Source organism: Marmota flaviventris, chromosome 9 (genome assembly GCF_047511675.1).
Source record: "Marmota flaviventris isolate mMarFla1 chromosome 9, mMarFla1.hap1, whole genome shotgun sequence".
Classification (NCBI taxonomy): Eukaryota; Metazoa; Chordata; class Mammalia; order Rodentia; family Sciuridae; genus Marmota; species Marmota flaviventris.
In genome coordinates, this window is record NC_092506.1 from 56,590,959 (window position 1) to 56,596,119 (window position 5,161).

Genomic DNA, 5,161 nt, shown 5'->3' on the forward strand with positions numbered 1-5,161 from the left:
ATGTGAACACCATGAAAAAACAAGGGAAAAAAGGATTACAAACAATGCAAGACAACTTAAATTTACAGGAGAACTTAGAGGCATCAGAAAAATGGACAGAGAAAAAACTCAAGGCATACCTGACTCAGATGGAATGGAATCTTAAAGAAGTCATTAGACAGCCAGTCCAAACAATGAAAGAATACTTTGAAAATGAATTACATAAGCAGATTCAAGAAACAAAAAATCAACTCTTCCAGGAGATAGAGATTTTTTTAAAAAATCAAACAATAATCCTAGAAATGCAGAAAACCATAAACCAAATCAAAAACTCAAATGAGAATATTACAAGTAGACTAGATCAAATAGAAGTAAGAACATCAGATAATGAAGACAAAGTATATCAACTCAAAAAGAGTATAGTCAACGCAGAAAGGCTGGTAAGAAACCACAAACAAAACATCCAAGAGATATGGGATGTCATAAAAAAAACAAACTTAAGAGTCACTGGGAAAGAGGAAGTTATAGAGGTCCAAACCAAAGGAATGAGCACTCTGTTGAATGAAATAATTTTAGAAAACTTTCCAGACATGAAAGATGGAACGGATTGCCAAATCCTGGAAACCTACAGGACCTCAAACATACAAAACCATAATAGACCAACTCCAAGACACATTATTATGAAGATATCCAACATACAGAACAAGGAGAGAATACTAAAAGCTACAAGAGAAAGGAGGCAGATTACATTCAGGGGTAAACCAATTAGGTTAACGGCTGATTTTTCATCACAGACATTGAAAGAGAGAAGATCCTGGAACAACATATTTCAAATGCTGAAAAATAATGGATTCCAACCAAGAATATTGTATCCAGCAAAATTAAGCTTCAGGATTGACAATGAAATTAAAATATTTCATGATGAACAAAAGTTAAAAGAATTTGCAGCCAGAAAACCAGCACTGCAAAACATTTTGAGCAAAACACTACAAGAAGAGGAAATGAAAAACAACACCCAAAACCAACAGTGGGAGTAACTCAGTAAACGGGGGGGGGGGGGATTAATCAAAGAGGAAAACAAGCCAAATTAAAATAAATAAATAAATAAATAAACAAATAATCATGACTGGAAGTACAAACCATATATCAATAGTAACCCTAAACGTTAATGGCTTAAACTCACCCAATTAAGTGACATAGGCTAGTAACGTGGATTAAAAAAACAGATCCAACAATATGCTGCCTTCAGGAGACTCATATGATAGGAAAAGACATACACAGGCTGAAGGTGAAAGGTTGGGAAAAATCATACTACTCACATGGTCCTCGGAAGCAAGCAGGAATGGTCATACTCATATCGAATAAAATCAACTTCAAACCTAAGTTAATCAAAAGGGATAAAGAAGGACACTATATACTGTTAAAAGGAACCATTCACCAACAAGACTTAACAATTATCAATATTTATGCACCAAACAATGGTGCTGCAACGTTCATAAAACAAACTCTCCTCAAGTTTAAGAATCAAATAGACCACAACACAATAATTATGGGTGACTTCAACACACCTCTCTCACCATTGGACAGATCCTCCAAACAAAAGTTGAATAAAGAAACTATAGACTCAATAACATAATTAATAACCTAGACTTAACCGACATATATAGAATATATCAACCATCATCAAGTGGATATACGTTTTTCTCACCAGCACATGGATCCTTCTCAAAGATAGACCATATATTATGCCATAGGGCAACCTTTAGTAAATATAAATGTGTGGAGATAATAACATGCATTTTATCCAATCATAATGGAATGAAACTAGAAATCAATGATAAAAGAAGGAAGGAAAAATCCTGTATCACCTGGAAAATGAACAATATGTTACTGAATGATCAATGGGTTACAGAAAACATAAAGAATGAAATCAAAAAATTCTTAGAGATAAATGAAAATACAGACACAACATATAGGAATCTATGGGACACAATGAAAGAAGTTTTAAGAGGTAAATTCATTGCCTGTGGCTCAAGTGGTAGCGTGCTCGTCTAGCATGCGAGAGGCACTGGGTTCGATTCTCAGCAATACATAAAAATAAAAAATAAAGATATTGTGCTCACCTAAAAAACTAAAAAAATAAATATTAAAAAAAAATTCTTTTCACCTTTCAGACAAATGAATTCCTCAGATGGACTAAGGAGAAACACTAATCATGCCATCTTTATTCACATCCTTGTCCTTAGTTTGTTTTGTCTGATGAATACAAAGACTGTGCTCTGTCTTCTTCAAATCCAGGCCTCTGAAGTCTGAAGATCAGAGAAAAAGAGGGACTGGAAGGCAACTGCCTTGTGGTGGCAGCTGATACCATTACTGAATTCTCACAGAGGGACACTTATGTATAACATCACTTCATCAAAATTAGGATTCCGTCATTTGGGGACTGTCACCATTCATTCCATACACATTCATAGAGTAATCATGTGACATATACTTTCACAATTACAATGTGTGGTTCACTGATAGCTTCCTCTTCATGTAGCAACAAACTCACCAACATGGTTTCAAACAACAAATTTATCTTCCAGTTCTGGAGGCTAAAGTCCAAAATTAGGTCTTATGGAACTGAAAACAAGGTATGGCAGGACTTCATTCCCTCTGGTTTCATTAGGGGAAAATCCATTTTCTTGTGTTTCCCAACTTCTAGAAACTGCCTGCATTCCTAGACTCATGAGCTCTGCCATCTTTAGCTCCAGCTATGGCCAGCCAAGTTGTTCCCATGCTGCTTCACTAACTCTTACCCTGCTGTCTCCTTCTCATGAGGACCTAGAATTTACATTGGGTCCCTGGATAACCCAGGAGAATATTAATTACTTAAAGACATCTGCAAACACATTTTTACCATAGAACATATTCACAGGTTCTGGGGATTAAGATATAGATATCTTTAGGGGAAATATCTATCTATACTAGATTCAAAGAAAGAATGACTCTCAGTGAGTCAGAAGGCTACAAAACATGTGGTTAATCCTTTTTTCTTTTTATTTTAAAAAAGGAAATATAACAGATATATTAAAAACAATACACAGATTGCATGTGAACAGCTCAGATATATTTGTCAGGAAGCAAACACACTCCTGTAACTATCATCCAGGTTAAGTTGTAGAATATTATCCACAACCCCACTTTTTTCTCCCATCACATGCCTCTCCATAAGCACTATACCCTCTTTCTTCCCCATAGGGAATTTAACACCATAGATTAGATTTTGCTTGGAATGATAAAGTATTTGTGTTTTGTGCTAGATATCCTTCACTAAATATTCTGTTTGTGAGATTTATCCACATTACTACCTGAGAACTCTATTGGTTCATTTTCATTATTGCACAATATCCCACAATATGATCACATTAGATTTTATATTATTCATTTTACCATTGATGAACACTTTAATTTAAGCTTGGGGAGATATTAAATAACGTTGTAACAAACAATTTTTGCATTTTTTTGCACTTACATACCATTAGGTATACACTAGGAGTCAAAATGGCTAAGTCATAGCATACACTTATTTTCAAGATCAGTAAAGAATACCAAATGGCTTTTAAATATGTGAACAGTTTTTTGTTATTGTTTTGATTTAGTTTGGTTTTTAGAGAGTGATGTGGGTGTGGTGCTACAGAACACCATTCAGTTTGCTTATGCTGCACACTCATGGATGTTCTCTCTTGCCAAGGAATAAATCAATCAGGAGGCTCCAGCACAGCCATGGCATTTAAAAATACTGGAAGGACACCCTGCAACCTGAGGTGGCAAGTGAGAGAACTAGAATTACCCTCACCACCTGCAATGTGAAATTGCTAGAGAAAATGTGTGCTCACTTCATCAGAGGCACAAAGGAAAAGAATCTCAAAGTGAAAGCATCTCTTTGCACACCTACCAAGATTAAGAAGGGCTGCAAGAAAAGCCTTGTGGTGTAGGTTCCAAGTCATGGGATCACTTCCACATGAGAATCCTCAAGTGACTCATTGACTTACACAGTCCTTCTGAGATTGGTTTAAAAACAAAACAAAACAAAAAAAAAAACTCCATCAGTATTAAGCCAGGAGTGGAGGTTGAAGTCAACACTGTAGATGCCTATGCCAACACTTGTAAAAAATTGATTATCAGTTTTTAAAAATTACAATTTTTTTCAAAGTGTCCATTTATGTCAGAAATGTATGAGAGTTCTAGTATATTTATATTGTAAGCATTTGGTTTTATTCTTTCAAATTTTTGTCATTCTGACATGTACATCAGTATTTTAGTATTTAATATTTAATATAGTCTGGATAAGAAATTCCCTTCTTAATAATGAAGTTGTGCATTTTAAATACTCTATTGACTATTTGGATATTCACTTATATAAAATGTCTGTTTATTTTTCATCCATCTTATTTTGGGTTGGTTTTATTGAAGTCCTTTACATATTCTTCTTGAAAGACTGCTCTAAGATTGATGTCTTGCATATGTGGTTTCTCTGCCACCAAAATATGTACACAAAATTGAAACTAAATGTCAATTTATGTATGAAAATTTCATTTGTCATTTAAACTTTTGTTAGTATATGACAGAACAAGAGAAAATATTTTACAATTTTGTGAAAATACATTAAGTACAAAATGTAAATTTTTTATTGAAAACTTAATCTCCTAAGGACATGAATGTGCCATATTTTTAACTAGTTCATTGATCCTTAAATGAAAATAATACCCAATGCTGAAACAAGACTGAGTTCAGTAGAGATTAACAGTAAAAAGAAAACTTACTGAGCCACATGGAAATACAGGGCTTAAAAAGGGTACATATTGTTGTTGAAAAGAATATATTCAGTAGAATTAGCAATATATGAACTTTTTTTCTGACTCTCCTGGTTAACCTATGTTGCTATACACCAGTGTTTCTAATCTGGAACTTCCACACCAGTCCATTGGCTTCATTACAGCAGCCAAAGCATTAGTAGTAGCTGTAAATGAAATTACTTCAATCACCCATAAAATGTTACCATGGTTTCACATAATACGTAGCCACATTTTTTTACATCTTTAAACTGACTCATACCATCTGATAGTTCATAACAAGCAGCTAAAGTTTACTTCTCACATGCAGTAACATCACAGTGAATAACCCATAGGGGATTGGA

General features: G+C 34.3%; 1 pseudogene; it reads left to right on the plus strand.

Annotated features, from left to right (window-relative positions):
- Positions 1-3,747: 3,747 nt before the first annotated feature.
- On the plus strand, positions 3,748-4,156 carry LOC114078899 (small ribosomal subunit protein uS10-like; annotated as a pseudogene).
- The last annotated feature ends 1,005 nt before the right edge of the window (positions 4,157-5,161 follow it).